We start from the raw sequence: 18,174 nt of genomic DNA on the forward strand, positions 1-18,174 counted from the left end.
ACCACCATGTCCGCAATGTGTGTTAGTTGTTGAAATAATTCCAACCAGTCAAAGCAACACGTCTTCAAACTATTAGCGTCCAAACAATCTAATTTGTTCATTATCTGTACTTTGTTTGCGTCTGCCTTGACGTCGCTAATTGCGATTTTGTGTCTTGAACTTTGTCTTGTTACGCACGCATCACAACGTCACTTATTTGGTCTGCTGGCGTCATACACCGCTTATTGTTGTACTTCGAGGTGGCTGTAATGTCACGTATCGTCCTGACGTCACATGTTGGTTTTCCATCAACTGTCAATCACACAACACGCTGTCATTCCATGATGGCGTCATCCAAACATAGTTGTCTCACACTTCACTATGCGTCATTGAATGATGTCGTCAAACCAGCTTCGTCAAGTGCTACGTCACGGCTTCAATGTTCGTCATCTCATGATGTCGTCATTTCAGTGTCGTGATGTCATTGTGACGTCAACCACCAATCCGATTCGGATTGGTGTTTGCTTTACACTATGAAGCCCTTGGGTTTCCAATACAATACAGCTGACGTCATCGAATGATGTCGTTATTCCAGCTTCGTCATCGCGTCAATGTACGTCATCGAATGATGTCATCAATCCAGCAACGTCATACGTGATGTCATAGTGACGTCAAGCACCAATCCGTAGGATAAAACTCACTATATACTACTTTTGACTCCATTTCTTGATTTTTGGGCCCCATAAGGAGGGTGAAGACAATTTTTTACAAATCACAAATTTTGTCTTAATTGCTTTTTCACTAATTGGCACCATTTCCCCACTACCCCGAGAGAATTTAAAATAAAGTTGAAAAACGAGCCACCCTAATGCACAGTAGATCAGTTTAAAAATCAGAAATTTTCAAATTTTTTATCTTCTCGCATTGTTTTCCATGAATCTGATCATGAGAAATTCGAAAATGAAAACCATTTTGCTCTCAAATGATGCGATTTCCTGCCTCAAGAAGTCTAAACATTTCCATTTTTGATCTGTTAAGCCATGATCCTGAAAGTTGAACCCTTTATTTTAACTGAATGCACTTTCAACTAATGACTTACTGATAACTCTCAAGTAAAAATTAACTTTTGAATATTTAGCATCATTTTGGGAAGTGTGGGGGCATAAAGAAGCAGCACTTAGCGCCACCAGTGGTGAGAAGGCATTTTGCTTATTTCAGGCAACCTATACACATATTTTGAAATTTTTCAATGAATCTAGTCTGACAGAAAGAAACCTCAGATTTCTTTGTGACGATGGCATCAATATGAGGTCATAAAAATCCATATTGACCCCATCTTAAAATTTGAACTTTGCCCAATAATGATCTATTAGAGGGCAAAAGATTATCACATTAGTCTGTGAGACAAGACAGAAAAGTTAGTATATTGCGTTATTGCTACTTAGGCGACTGTTCGTGTCAAATCGCAAGAGTTAAAAAAAATTGAATTGTGTAAATAATAAAACTACACTACACTTTCAAAGAAAATGAATGAATGTTAAAAATCTGCTGCTGCGCATCTACTGTAAATGGATAGATAAACTTAACAAAAAAAAACATGATTTAAAATGCAATTACTTTATAAATTAATAAATTCATATACTGCCAACAGTATTTTCGATCAAATTCTTGCTTCAAAATGCTCAATACTTTTATAAGTGATAGCAAACTTAACCCTATCTTAATACGAGCTGTTTTTGTACTCGGAAAGCCCGTCACGGGTTATCTTAGCCCCGTTCTAATTAATCGCTAATAACTGGAAGTATGAAAATCACAGAACCAAAATATTTTACAAGGTAATAGCCATGAGTATTGTGCGTATAGAAATTAAAGTTTTATTTAAGAAATTTATTGAAATAAATTGTTTTAGATGAAAAGACGTCAGAAAATCGGTTTTTATTCTAATTTTCCGAAAATACTGTAGCTTCACAATTGAAATTTTTGAATTATAAATAAACTAAACAAAAAATTACTTGTGCTCATTAATATAAGGCATTTTTGAACGTTTCTACATTTCAAAGTAATTGCACTGTCATTTATATTGCACTAACATTGACATATATATAACAACCATTGCACGAAAATGTCTAGTCACTTGAGACGAAATGCTTATTGTGAAGGACAAGAAGGTAGAAAAATGACCAGTTGAGGTGACAGGTAAAATTTGCAAAGAATAAAAACTAAAAGCCAAGAAATTTCCCATTTCTAGCATATTTCCTTCTGTGGAATATTTCACTAATAGAGTGGGGCGTCCTCATAAAACCCCGTCGCTACAGATAAGGTTTAAAAGGAATAAGAAGTAAACATTTTGAAATATATTCTGCTACCTAAGACCAGTTTGTTGTCAAACAGCTGGATGTTAGTCTATGAGTTTCGGAGAACACAAGTTAACGATCAAGAATTAAAGTGAATGTTGTTTCACCAGAGGTTGGCGTGATGACAGGATCTACTGCTATCCAGCGGCCGTCAAAAGTACAATCTACACAGTTTCAGTAGGCCATTGGAGGGTGAAAATGACATGAATTCACAAAACAAGACGTCAATAAAATTTTATTACAACTCTGAACAGTTGTTATGGATGAACGTTAGCACAGAGATGTATACGGTAATTAAAAGCTGGTTTGCGAGTCGAAAGTACTGTAGCCTGGTGGTGCGGTACTGATGAGCCCAGCCTTATGGGCGAAACACCAGTAGGTATCTCTGTCAATTCGTGCTTAAATCGGCTGCCAAAACATGCAGTTTCCAAGTTTAGGGTAAAATGTCACAGAGACGCAATAAAGCATTCGAAAACTATGGCACAAATTTGATTTCAAAACAACGTCCGCCAAAAACAGTTTCCGTCTGTACAAAACAACCTTTCATTGCGGATGTTTCTGTTTTAAAGACGGACTTTTTAAGTGGTAAAATCTTTTAGCGTGTGCTTCTTCGAGGTGGGCTGATTTCCTGTTTCCATAACCATCCCGGCGTTAAGTGTAGGTTACTGTAATTGACTTGAAACACGCCATTCGTATGCTTTTATTGCGTGCATACATTAATTAGGCTAATCTTGTCATACAACTTAGCAAGCACTCTGACATATTTTTCTTTGTCACTGACACCAATGTACCAGACAAATCTGATATTTACTTTTCTTTTTTATGTTACAAACATATTCTAACTTTTGTGACAATATCTTTCCAATGGTTATACCTGATGTGTCTACTGCAAGACAGATTCAAAAGCAAACAAAACAATATTGCAAACAAACATTAATCTTAATTTGGTAAAGACAAGGGCAGTGGCCAACGTAAGACTTCTTTGAGGGGCGCATTACTATATTTGTTTTTTGAATAAAAACTACTTTGAATTGTTTTGATTTTGCATTGAAAACAAGTAATACTTGAAACCACCAATCCTTTCTGTGAATGATGAAGTTGGAGCGACTAATTGGTAGCAAACAACATTTCAACTTTATTGAATTGAGATGAAGGCTATAAAAGGTGGTGCAAAAGCCATGAAGTCGCAGTATGTGCTGTCACCTATAGACATCAATGCCGGCTGCAAGCAAGCTATCGATCATTTATAATTTTTTATTTGCCATTTTAGCTGCTGGGCCGAGGGTCAATCTTTTTACTACCCCAGCTTCACGACGTTCCTTGACCACACTGGAAAGCTGGAAGAAATGTTCTAATGAAACGAAGCCTAGTGGATGAGTTTAGCAGTTGGATCTCAGTTGAAACAAACGGGTGCCTTGAAGTCAATTGCTGGAACACCTACTTGGATGGTTGATTGAGGTGGATGCATGGGCAGCGTTATCATATCAGGACGATGGCAGTTAAATGAACAAGGTTGGAATTGCTGTGGATAATACGTCGACGCAATTTAAAGAACCCAAATTGTGCCTCTCACCATCAAATCCTTTGAGATGATAATTTGGAGCCTGGAGCTTCCAAACAACATAGGCCTAAATCTAAACAAATTAACACTAAAGAATACTCGTGTTTTCTTAGTTCCACGCTTCCATGAAACCATTCCGGGTCGTAGTATTATTATATATTATAAAGCAGCACTTCAAACAAATATTATAATGCAGCATTTCAAACAAATATTATAAAGCAGCACTTCAAAGAAATATTATAAAGTAGCACTTCAAACAAATATTATAAAGCAGCACTTCAAACAAATATTATAAAGTAGCACTTCAAACAAATATTATAAAGCAGCACTTCAAACAAATATTATAAAGCAGCACTTCAAAGAAATATTATAAAGCAGCACTTCAAACAAATATTATAAAGCAGCACTTCAAAGAAATATTATAAAGCAGCACTTCAAACAAATATTATAAAGTAGCACTTCAAAGAAATATTATAAAGCAGCACTTCAAACAAATATTATAAAGCTTCGGTAGAGAGTTTGTCTTGTTGAACCATAGGCATACGAAGCCGAGCAACGTGATCAAGTTTAGCATCTTCAAGTTTATTACATTTACATAAACATAAAACTACGCAACAAATTAAGTATCGAACGTTTTCGACATCACAAGATGTCCTCTTCAGGAATAACATACATACAAATTAACTAAAGCAGCACTTCAAACAAATATTATAAAGCAGCACTTCAAAGAACAAAAACACGATTCATCAAAAACAAGGAAAACTGCAATCCAAATTCTTGAAAAAAAAGCTCTTTTTAATGAACTTATCGTACAAAAACAACTCATACGGAAATCCTGAACAAATTTGTAACCAACTTAACTACCTCTTTACACACATTAGCGAAAAATAAACTTTATACATCAACTAAAATTTGAACCTTGATTCATTCATTGGGCCTGCGTGCTAAGAACTAGTACATCTCGGCAATGGTTAATCCATCCTTTGCTCTCTTCTCAACACGTCTAAACCAATGGAGACGGTTAATTGAGTCGTAGGACATCCTCTGCCTTTGGTAAGCCAGGTTGGCATATAGAGTGCCTGAGCTGGTGTACTGGATCTCTTGTGGCCTGTTGTTGCCAGGGCCGTTGATAGGATAATTTAGGCCGGTAACAATGAGATCCTAGGACCTTAAATCAAGACAATTCTATAAAAAACTCATTATATCGAAACAATATGCTGTGGTAGTTTAAGTTCCCAGGTCACTTGGAAAAGTTACTGGCCTCTAAAATCAATTTGGACCTGAGTAAAAAATACCCCCTGGACCCCCATATCAACGCTACTGAATGTTGCAGAACCATCTTATTGCGTTTCCATTTCTTGTAATTCTCCTCATGTAATTTTTCACATTATTATTTCTTTTGTCATTGGTCACTGTTACAATCATGCCAACAAAGGAAAGGTGCGATGCACTGCACCAGAGCTGTACCTCAGGTCTGGACTTTGGAAGAATATAATGCAAGATGGATTTTAAATCGTGTGTTGTCGAAAAAAAGTTTGTTTTGTACCAAACAAACTTTGTTTCGTTTGTTATTGTTTAATAAACAAAGGGTTTATTAACTAGTAAACACTAATACCACGTGCTAATTTCCTGTTTTCGCAACCATCATGATGTGGGCTAAGTGTGAGTTAGGCTACTTCACTTGAAATACGCCATTTGTATTCTATATTGAAGCGTGCATAAGTGACTTTGTTACATTTCAAAAATCAAACAAATAAGATATGAAGCTCAGAAACCAACATCACACCCGCATAGATCACTAGGCTACCTAGGTTTATTTTTGTTCTGATACTGAAAGTATAAATGGTGTCTGAACGGACAATGTTATTTAATTTGTTCATCTGGGAATTGTCCAATGTCCATGCACAGCAGATCAGTTTAAAAATCAGAAATTTTCAAATTTTTGATCTTCTCGCATTGTTTTCCATGAATCTGACCATGAGAAATTCGAAAATGAAAACTATTTTGCTCTCAAATGATGCGATTTCCTGCCTCAAGAAGTCTAAACATTTCCATTTTTGATCTGTTAAGCCATGATCCTGACAGTTGAACCATCCAAACATACAGCAAAAGAAAGATGGTTTAAAATCATTCCTTGACCTGGTTAATATAAAATCGACTTTCTGAGAGATTTAAAAAGTATTTTTAAACATAAAGCAAAATCAATTTATTGCATGATCAGAAAATGACAACATCGCGATTAAAAGTCTATTCGTCGCCTCCCGCCAGCCATGTTCGTAACAACTCGATTGATCTTCTCCTCACTGATCCTTTCGTAATGGCAATGAAGCACACACAAATCTGAGAGGCGATCGGAAGTCATTGTTGAGAGTAGCCAGGTCTTGACTCTCCTCATGCATGAAAAAGCCTTTTCAGCCTCAACTGTTGTTGCTGGCAAGGCCAGGATGACTCGGATTGCATTGTGCACGCTTGGATAATATTTGGCACTCTAAAGAAGTTCTTAAGGATAGCAACGCAAAAAATCAAGGTTGTCACTGAACCGTTCCCGAAGAGAGTTACTCAATCCGTCCATGTACTGGACATATACCGAACGTTGGAAATCTATTCAGCGCAGACGTTAGCACTGTAAACCTCCACTATTCTGGGCATTGTCAGCTTGGTTTTTAATCTACCGTATATTCTCGGACTGACAAAGCCTTGATGATAGGTTATTCCTGGTAGTTTTGCACACTTGTAGAGGCTCTTAACGCAGGGCCGGTTACCGAGATTGGCAGAGTGAAGTTTTCCGATTGTTGAAGTGTTTGTTGCCGGGGAATTATTCAGTTCACTTGGTGCCGCTGAATGCAGAGCACTCCTGAAATGCGTTTTTTAAGCGCACACCCGGAGAGTCGAATCAGCGCTACCTGATCTTGAGCCCGGCGCGCAACCACTGAGCTAACGGGGCGTCAGCTCTTGTACTCTGAGTAGGCTACTTCACATGGTTCTGTGTAGCCTATATGCTTCAGCAAAACGTTCAGGTCATTGCGGTCATGGTTGAGAACGCTTTGTGGAGAAGTAATCAGGATTTTCACGCAAAGCCGGAATGTAGTAGTAAACTACTTACTTATGTGACTAAACTACTTATGTGACTTAAAAATACTTCGTTCATTTGTTTTTACAAAATTTATGGGTGTCTTTCTGTGTGTCTAAAACAAGTTCTGGGGGGTGTTAATTGCCAGATGTCTTAAAAAACGATATGATTTTCTACAAATTTTGTTATATTTTCAACAAAAGGCTCAACTTCGGAATCCAAACTTTGAAATTTAACAATTTCGAAGGCTTGGCTACCTGGAGATCATGCCTGATTTGTCACATTTTGCGGATTTTTGCGATCATTGCTGTGACTGAAACTATCTAAAAATTAGGTATTTTTTTCACTTTTTTGCTGACTTTTAATAATATAAAATTATTTGTTGTCTTAAGGAAGCACTAAAGATGAGAAAGAATAAATTAAACGTTCTGTCAATCTGAAACTTGTGAAACAGCCTGAAACTTGTGGTTAATATTTGTGTAGTACCGATAGCTGCTACTTGTTCTCTGTATGGTGTTGTATTTCGTTTTCTTTGTGTGTTTGTATCCTATGGACCAATTCTACTTGTGTCTGAAACAAAATCCAAATAAATAAATAATAAAAGAGTTTTCCAGCTTAAAATTCTACTTGCTGGCGAAACGTATCCTCTTTTTAGGCGATGAAAATATGGTAGGCCTACGCTAAGTGCTGCTTCTTAATGCCCCCACACTTCCAAAATGATGCCAAATATTCAAAAGTTAATTTGTACTTGAGAGTTATCAGTAAGTCATTAGTTGAAAGTGCTTTCAGTTGAAATAAAGGGTTTTTATCAAAATGTTGATGGGTTTTACCTGTCGAGTTTTTTTTCTGCGCGTTTAACGTAATATGTATTAGTGTTTGTGCTGGGCATTCTGAAATGTGGTAGCGGTAGCCTACATAATTTGGTTTGCATTTTTTTCAATAATCGAATTCTTTTTTTATGGACTGTGCGTCTGACTTGAACAACCAATTAATTGCAAAAGCTTGCAGCTTACTTTGCCAACTAATCAACCCTTATAAGCTTTTGTGTCTATAGCATGACTTGGTCTATAGGTTTCTACAGTAGGCTACATCAGGTGATGGTGTCTTAAAACAAACACTTTGGAACTCATCAAATATTTGCCCCCCACCCAAAATTTTTTTTTCTGGCTACGCCACTGGGCTGCACATATCCGTTACGATGCTAAAACGGCGTGAACTAAAAAGCTCTTCCTTCCCTTGCAAAGCTGTACCCTATCCATGCCACGATTCTTTTGCTGTCTTTCGATTTGTTTCAAGTAACAAACGAACCAAACTGAGTTCGTAATCAACAACGTCTACAAGCGTTGTATCAATATAAAACGTATGTAGGTAAAAGATTAATTTTTGTGAAAGTGTGAGCATGGCCTTTAAAATGTCGTTTAATATCTTACAATGAACCAGGCAATGAACGTTCAACAACAGCTCCATAAAATGTGCCAATTTCTTGCAGAATTTATAAATCAGCATGCTACATTGGTAGGCCTATACAAAATGCTAAGAAAACAAATAGCCAACAAACCGTCGCTGAAACGTCATCAAGCAATATAATCCCGTTGAAAATATATTAAGCATGAAAACCCAAACTGTCAAATAAGAGGACATTTGAGCATTTTTTAGTGTCCTCGGAGGACAATTCATTTTTATTGAAAAAAGAGGACAAATCCTTTTAAAAGAGGACATATGGCAGCCCTAACTTAGCGCCACCAGTGGTGAGAAGGCATTTTGCTTATTTCAGGCAACGTATTTTGAAATTTCTCGATGGGTCTAGTCTGACAGAAAGAGACCTCAGATTTATTTGTGACGATGGCATCAATATGAGGTCATAATAAGCCATAGTGACCCAATCTTAAAATTTGAACTTTGCAAAATAATGATCTATTAGAGCAGGGGTGTGCAACGTGCGGCCCGCGGGCCAAATGCAGCCCGCGAAGAAAAATTGTGCGGCTCGCGTAGATGTGCCAATTTTGAATTGTGTCTTTGGAAAGCTCATATACAGACAGGAAATCGTTTCCACCATCCAACTTTGAGAGACAATGGAATGAATCTTGAGAAGAAAACTGAATTTGCAGACCAACTTGAAAAATTGTTGTATGACTTTTGGCTCCTTTCAAGAACTTCAAATCTCATGAACATTTGTCTGGTATTCTCTTCGCCATTCAACACAGACGTTGACAAAGCACAAGCTGATATCCAATTTGAACTGATTGATCTTCAAAAGAAAACGGATTTGAAAGCAAAGTATTTAGCAATGAATCTTGGCAATTTTTACCAAAAACATCTAAACCAAGATGACTTTCCACATTTACAAAAATTCATGGCTAAATGCTCTTTTTTGCTCAACGTATTTGTGCGAACAACTTTGTTCTAAAATGGACGTCATGAAATCTCTTTATCGAGCGGTTCTGACAGACGAACACTTTGAAAATGGACTTCGAATTGAGAGCACTTCTATTAAAGTAAATTTGGAAAAAGTCGTCGAAAAAAAAAGCCAGCTGCAAATTTCTCACTGAATTCGTTTAAAATCGGTGTGACAATAAATTTGAATAGCGGTTTTTTTCAGAAATTTATGAGTCTTAACTTATTATTTCTGCAAGGAGATAACCCCTAATAATGTTAAAAGAATAACATGAATAACAAAAAAACTACTTTTTTTGTGCCTACTAGAAAGCATATGTTAAATAAACGTGCGGCCCGCGGTTTCACCAATTATTTATATCTGGCCCTCCTGTAATAAAGGTTGCACACCCCTGTATTAGAGGGCAAAAGATTATCACATTGGTCTGTGAGACAAGACTGTAAAAGTTAATATACTGCGTTATTGCTACTTAGGCGACTGTTCGTGTCAAATCGCAAGAGTTAAAAATAATTGAATTGTGTAAATAATAAAGAACACTACACTTTCAAAGAAAATGAATGAATGTTAAAAATCTGCTGCTGCGCATCTACTGCAAATGGACAGATAACCTTAACAAAAAAAACATGATTTAAAATGCAATTATTTTGTAAATTAATAAATTCATGTACTGCCAATAGTATTTTCGATCAAATTCTTGCTTCAAAATGCTCAATACGTTTATAAGTGATAGCAAACTTAACCCTATCTTAATACGAGCTGTTTTTGTACTCGGAAAGCCCGTCACGGGTTATCTTGGCCCCGTTCTAATTAATCGCTAATAACTGGAGGTATGAAAATCACAGAACCAACATATTTTACAAGGTAATAGCCATGAGTATTATACGTATAGAAATTAAAATTTTATTCAACAAATTTATTGAAATAAATTGCTTGAGATGAAAAGACGTCAGAAAATCGGTTTTAAAAAAAAGAAATTTTTGAATTATAAATAAACTAAACAAAAAATTACTTGTGCTCATTAATATAAGGCATTTTTGAACGTTTCTACATTTCAAAGTAATTGCACTGTCATTTATATTGCACTAACATTGACATATATATAACAACCACTGCACGAAAATGTTTAGTTACTTGAGACGAAATGCTTATTGTGAAGGACAAGAAGGTAGAAAAATGACCAGTTGAGGTGACAGGTAAAATTTGCAAAGAATAAAAACTAAAAGTCAAGAAATTTCCCATTTCTAACATATTTCCTTCTGTGGAATATTTCACTAATAGAGTGGGGCGTCTTCATAAAACCCCGTGTCGCTACAGATAAGGTTAAAAAGAAATAAGAAGTAAACATTTTGAAATATATTCTGCTACCTAAAACCAGTTTGTTGTCAAACAGCTGGATGTTGGTCTATGAGTTTCGGAGAACACAGGTTAATGACAAAGAATTAAAGCGAATGTTGTTTCACCAGAGGTTGGTGTTCCGGACAATTTTTAAATCAAACATCACATAAAACCGTTCAGGTCTACTGAATCTTGGCGTCTGACGTAATGGCTATTGCTAGAAATTAGCAAAGATTGCATCACCTCTGGTCACACCTGTTGAAACATTACATCATCGTTAAATCTTGAATTGCACAACCGTTTGAACACCTGTTGAAACATTACATCATCGTTAAATTTTGAATTACGAGATATGGTGTAACTGTAAGCCAAAGCCAACAGGTGTCTGAATAGTTTCATAATGCCTTTCATTATTACGTCACAGAAACTGCTTACGTGCGTTTGAGATATTGCAATCTATTTTCGTCATTTTTAAAATTGTTGCTTGAAAGTTGGTCGCATATATAACTGTTTTGCTTAGTGCTTGCCAGCTGGACGAAATTTCCGTCTTTATCTCAGTACTTGGTATTGTAGTGACAAGTTTTTAGTGGCGTACGGTGTTGCGTTCCAATTTCGCCAGCCAGTGGCTATTTTTACAAAAATACAATTCTTGAATACACGTTTTCAAAAGAGTGTTTCTTTCGGTCATTACATACAGACGAACGGATCCGGGAATCTTATGTTACGATTTTCCCACGAAGACATTATGGTTTACCGTTGTAACCAGTTGGTGTGATGACAGGATCTACTGCTACCCAGCGGGAGTCGAAAGTACAATCTACACAGTTTCAGTAGGCCATTGGAGGGTGAAAATGAAATGAATTCACAAAACAGACGTCAATAAAATTTTATTACAACTCTGAACACTTGTTATGGATGAACGTTAGCACAGAGATATATGCGGTAACTGTTAGTCTTTTCTTTCAATCGAATACAGAGCGTAACAGTATATAGGTGAGAAGACCATTTATTAAGTTTTGCTGACACTGTGTAAGTCAAAAGGTGCAAAGAAAAAAAATCAAGGTAACACTGGCCAAGAAAAGAAACTATAATGTAGAAACATAATGTAGAAAAAACCTAAATATGCAACATTAGGTTCTATGCTTCATCAATATCGAAATATGTTGAAACGAGCTTCCAGATAAAATATTTTCTGCAATCTATAATACTTCCTCCAGAACTATCAACAATTGTCCGTGCAGTTGTTGTTTAGCTACCGAACGAGAAATCAATGATCATGACAGGAACAGGAAAATTAGTTTTGCCCTGAACATCCCGCTTCTAGCTTTATAAGTCGTGGCAAGTCGAATATTGTCATTAAGTTAAATACAAAACTATCAACAATGAATAAGTTGGTTGTGTTCGCTTTGCTCTTTGCCGTGCTACTTTTGTCTGCGGAGGCAACAGTAGTAAGAAGGTTTGTAACATTCAATTAAAATTAGTTTATTATTAATTTGTTGAAACCCCACATTGCCTGATTACTAAACTACCCATTGAAGTTTGTAGCATTTTAATCTAAATTGTTTTGATAGAATGCTGTATATGATGGCATTGCCTAATTACTGAACTTTTATTTTTCAGAACGTATTGCTTGTATCAATGCCAAAAAAATCGGTGCCGTAGACACGATCGACGTTGTATCAGACGACGACGCAGATGTGTTAATCACTGCCTCCGCCCAGGTGATGAAGAAGGAGATTTGTTTGACGAGGATGACGAATATTCACTATATCCATATGGTGCTGACGCTGATGAGGGTTATTAACCAACAAATGGTTTTGGTAAGTTTAAAAATAGTGAAACAATAGTTTTTCATATTCATCTGTTTAACTTGTTAATGAATAAATCAAAAGCATCTTAAAATGCGGTCAGGCTTGTTGCAATCTGTAGATTTTTGAATGTTTGTGCTAACAGTCAAACTAAAAATTTAAAAGTAACATTTTACGATCTGTCGCTACATCACTACAATGATAATTTTTGAAAACTTCTGTTACAAAATCATTTGAAACACTTGATTGTATCGACTTTCGCGCATCCATCGCATGTTTGGGTTAGGGTTGGTGGTTCCTTACCCTTTTCTTGTTATAACCAGTTCTCGCACCCTTTCCTAGAATGGATAAAGATAGAAGCCACCTATAATTTACATGTTGCCTGAAAGCCTTGTAAACAAACATGGCGTCATGCGACAATTTATAACTGACCTCAATTATTCAACACTCCCGCATCCCATCGCAGCAGGTCACAAATCCATTTGTAGTGCTTGCACCACTGGTTAAAAAACCACTGCTCCAAGCGCTTACAAAGCATCCAGTGCCAGTGCAGCGAGTAAATTATTATCCTGAAACATTCCTTTGCTGAGTGGCAAGTAGGAATAAGACTCACGTTTCAATATCCTTAGATGTGATCCAACTTGGCCGATGGACATTAGGCTACAAGTTGATGGACAAAAATTCACTGAATATGAAACAGTTTTAAAACCGTGCTTCAAATATTTTTTTAAATGTGTATTCATAAAGACTAACGTTGCTAAGTTCGAACTATGTTTAGTTAGTGAAAGCCTCAAACAAGTTTATCAACTGTATACTTAGAAACTTTAGATTTAACAAGCAACAAACTTGAGGAAAGTTGATCAAATGCTGCGATGTCATAAAAAGTTGTTGAGTCGTCACAAAAGCATGGATAGTAACTAGCCTACGTCACAATGATGTAACACTGGTCTTTCACCTCAATAATATACGTGAAAGGAAAAGAATTAAGTTCAGATTTACTCTCTTAAGTTAACAAAATGGGTTCTTGGAATGCTCAACATCAGACGAAAAAGCTTCTTTAAAAACTTCATCCCACAAGCAACTTCACATACTTGTAGATGCTTTGAACTATTAATGCAAATTTTGTTACTTAGGCTATGCAATTGACTGAGTTTCGCTTTTAGAAACATGATCATTGCTTACTTATTTTGACAGGTTGTTAATATCTACATTATGAATTTTATCACTGTGATTGATCGAATTGCTGTGGTCTGTACATTATTCCATACGCTAGATGCTGCCAAGTATTGTGCAGAACACTTACTTCTCAGCAACACAGCAAGTCCAATTGTAGACCACTTGGGTATTGGAAAAGCAACAAAAATATATTTTTAGTTTAAACATTAACGGCAATCTATGTTTTTTTTTATTCAGAAAGTGGAATGACATTGGACAAGAAGATTTAGAACATGGAAACCATTTTGCGCACTTTGCAATATATAATTATGCTGATAAAACTGCTCGAAAATATTTTTACGAAACCTTAAAAATGTACTGCTGTAAAATTTGTGTTTACAGAAAATAAAATCATGTCGTTCACAAAGTGTGTCTAAAAAAGTTGAAGATAACGCGAAAAATCTCGTTTATCGGATTAATAGAAAAACACTTCTTTTTCAATAGCCTAAAGCAGATGATGGTATATTTTAAGCTAATTGAGATAAGTTATGAAGTGAAAATGTTATCTGGGAAGTTAGGGAAAACTCAGGCAAAAGTTTCGAACTCTAGCCTGCTGAAAGGCTACAACACACTATACAAACTTTCGATAAATAAATTATTGAAATCCTTTTGTGGTTATAAAAAAAAAAAAAATTGAAATGATGTGCTAACATAAATTTTAAACAAAACGTCTATCCCAATCCAATTTTAATTTGATGAATTTGGTTGCATACAAAGTTTACATCTCGATAAAAAGAATATTGCTTCTAAAAATGTCTAAAAAATGACCAAAACAAGGTTTGGGCGAAACACGTGTCTATCGCTGTCAATTCTTGCTACAAATCGGCTGCCGAGAAACTTATAACTTATTTGTTGAAATTTTCTATAGAGCAAGCCCCCACACCCCTTTTCGTTTTATTTATTTATTTCGACCTTAAGTTTTACATTACATGTTCATTTATGTTATAAATTTTACTTTGTTAAAACTCTGGTCCTTTCCCAACTTTTCTTTAGATTCCCTTCTGCATTGTCGGCATGGTCTATCAACTATTTTATTCTATAATATGTTAAAAGTAGTTTACTCATTGCTGAAATGATAAATGTAAACTTTTTCCCCATATAGTAAGAGTGTGCCGCCGCAAAGGCATTCTGGTCCTATTTTTATGTGCAATAACTAAACATAGAAGCCCACTAGTGGATTTCGGGGAAGGGGGAGGGCGGGTTGGTGCTCACACGGCCCTGTCTTTGAGTATACCTTTTTTCATAAATTCGGTTCGGCGCTGCATATGAAATCTACGGTGGGAATAAACTACGATGAAGTTTATATCATTTTTCAAAACGGCGCTTTGGTGCTGCGAGACTGTGATGAGAGTTTTTTCATCTTTTGTCGTTGCAATTGCTGCTATTAGTTTTTCGTGGGGTTAACTTAGAGATTTTTAATTTTCAATTTATAGCCGGGAGATTGTCGAATTACCAAAACTTACTATTGCCAGAATGCCCGAAAAGCTTGTTAATTGTTACACCAATCTTAATTTGCAAGAGTGCATGGATTAGAAAGGTTGAAAAGCACTGAACTAGAAATTAGATATCTAAGCAATGCTTGTGAAAAATTCAGAGCCGTTTCGGTGACGACGAAATCTATTGCTAATGTTGTGATGGCTATGATGGCTGTCCCTCGTCTTCAAGGATGATGGTTTTCGCAATGAAAACGCTAACGATGAGTTTTTAAATAGCTAATGAGTCAAATCCTAGCTTAAAAATTGCGGTTACATTTGGGACATTCAAGAGATTCTGGCAGAGCCTGTTGTGGGTGTAATTTACGTTTTTTTTTTGAAGTTATTTTCTTTTTAACCTTTGAGATTTGCTCTTCTCAAACGTTGCAACACCTTCCTGAGTGCAGATCTTTAAATCAACATATTCTCTGTGGCTTCCTCCCACGTAGCTTGTGTAATTGATATTGCACTTTTTATTGCTCTTCAGAGAGTCCTTGTATGTAGGATACGAGTCGACAAAAGTAGCTCTTGATTTATACTGCGATGCAGTGGGTGAAGAAGAATAGGTGATAACTTTATAAAGAATCATTCAAACTAGTTGATTGTCAAACGTTTTGTTGCTCTGATTTTATTTAATCTATTTGGCATCGATGCTGTAATTGTTGAATCATCAGTAAATTCTGCCTAGTTTTGTTGGTTTGGTTGATTTAGGGATTTTCTGAAGATTTAATACAAACCACTGTAAAACCAAGTTTACTGGCTGATGTTAGCATTTCAACTATCTGTAATAAGTTTCTATTTATTTATCAACCAGTGTCCATTCAGTTGTTAATGGAGTATTTCAAGTAAAGTAACTCACACTTGCTTCGTGATGTTTACAGAAACAGGAAATTAGCACGCTGTATAAGTTTACTACATAGTAGTAAAGCCGTTAATAAGTATTTAGCCGCTATGGTTATTTTTACATGCTTGGATGAAATAGCTGCGGTCTCTGACAATTTCTTAACAGTCATTAAAATCAAACTTAAAACAAAAGCTGGTTAGGAGGGTGTACCATTTTGCAAAAAGTTTTTAGAAATTAGTGCGGCTATGTATTACGAGTTTCCACTTTTGTTAAAAAGTATTGTGGTGGAGTTTCAGAATTTTCCCGCCAAAACTGTGGTTCTGCAGCTATTTTGAAAAAATAGCGGCCTGATGAGATATCATGAAGATCTACAGCCTTAAACTGGCGCTATGTGATCATGTAATATGTCGATTACGGGGTTTTTGGGGTCACAGAACACGAATCTGAAATCAAAAACGCTCTACGAAAACAAGTTTGCAAAGTGAAATTTTACCCCTTGAAATTAATGGTGAAATTTTACAGACATGGATACAACCTGACCAAGAATACCTCACGCCAGAATGAATAATCCTGAACTATTGTCAAACTTTTGAAATAACAACACGATTCATTTACAAACAAATTGAGTTAATCACTCTCAGACATGATCCATCCCTGTTTCTTCTGCATGCTATTCTTTATCGTCAATGCAATACCGGAGTTAAGCAAACACCCAATTCACTAAATTCTTGACAAATTTCTTTGACAATTGAGTTTGGCTAACGTAGCATTTTGTAATCTGAGAACTGTTCTCTGTGCCTTTGCACAACAAGCAAGACGGCTTGCCGGTGGCTTTCGTCAGAACACCTCTCAATAAAATCAGTGAATAGCTTAATCCCGCGTTCCGCAATATCGTTGACCACCCTTACGTTCAAAGTGAATTTGTTTATTTTCTTATAAATTTTAGAAGTTTTTCCATTCTGATACTGGCATTTGTAGCCACTCTTAATCAGTAAGTTCCAAATTGCTTTCCCAATTGTTGCCTCCAGCAATGTACAAGCACCTTTCCACCTCCCTGAATTGGCTGCAGTCGTATCAAACAACATACCACCAATGGCACCTTTCACTCTCCAGTCTTCTACCAACTTTATTACGGCCTGTTCCTGAGATAATCCGGTGCCGTCTGGTATCTCACTCCCAGCAACTGCTTCATTTCTGCATTATCTTCATCATCAAAACTAACGCCAGACACATATAGCCTATATATACAGTTAACCGTTCTGATGAAACATATCCTCTCATTTTCAGAATCTTACCGTCCCAGTGAATTATTTCCAAATCAGGGGCCTGGAACTTATCTCTGATATTTTGGGAGTGAGAGGACCTAGACTTATTTGCCGGTCTATGAGCTGTTGTGGCTGAGATATTAGTATCAGACTTGTATGCCGGACGCTTGAGCCACAGCAGCCACGAACATTGTTCTTTGCCGATAGCTCAATCCAAGTCGATCAGATGTTAAAGCTGTAGGCAACATAATATTAATTTTCTTTCTCTTCCTTTCAGGAGTTTTCCAGTTGTCACTTTGTGTTTCTTCATCTGTACTCCAACTTCACTGTTTTAAGATTGTCAGCAACATCCTCTTTCTATTTCCTTTCACCAGCTGCACCGTGTCGTTTTTGTCTAGCTAAGTCCTATCTCTTCTGCAGAGCATCTGTGCACAATGCGCAACCTAATTGATCTCGCTGGAGCTGATTTTTCAGATGTTCCAGATCTGTCTCCCAGTCAATGATACCAGCAGGGGCTCTATCCACTTTTAGAATTCGTGGGGGGTGATTTTTGGACAGTGGGCTAAAATCGTCATAGTCATTTCAACTTCTGGGGGGCGCAGCCCTTCAGAACCCCCATTGCAGCATCAGCTTCTTTCTGATCGAAGCATAGGGTTTCCAAGTTGTTTCACAAAGTATGTTTCGGAACGGGCATTTTTGGGTAAGCAAACTGGTAGTCACTTAACAAGAAATAATTCTGGCACTGCAAATGAAAGCTCGAACCAATCATAAACTACGTTTTCCGTGACGTGAAAAAGGGCGAAAAGCAGATGATACAAAGCAAATCAAGTGCTGGATTTTCTATCAGCTGTTTGTTTGTTTGTTTATTTGTTTTTC

At 36.5% G+C, this 18,174-nt stretch overlaps 2 long non-coding RNA genes across 2 annotated transcripts in view; both read left to right on the forward strand.

Moving 5' to 3' along the window:
* LOC145785972 (uncharacterized) overlaps positions 1-18,174 on the forward strand; it is a 57,660-nt gene that overhangs the window by 20,040 nt on the left and 19,446 nt on the right. The gene's annotated exons all lie outside the window — the stretch shown is intronic.
* Positions 12,067-14,088, forward strand: LOC145785983 (uncharacterized). The gene is made up of 3 exons (XR_014291235.1): positions 12,067-12,150; positions 12,315-12,514; positions 13,916-14,088. It is a non-coding gene; the product is annotated as an uncharacterized LOC145785983 (long non-coding RNA).

The sequence above is a fragment of the Aplidium turbinatum genome, chromosome 16, assembly GCF_918807975.1.
Source record: "Aplidium turbinatum chromosome 16, kaAplTurb1.1, whole genome shotgun sequence".
Lineage (NCBI taxonomy): Eukaryota > Metazoa > Chordata > Ascidiacea > Aplousobranchia > Polyclinidae > Aplidium > Aplidium turbinatum.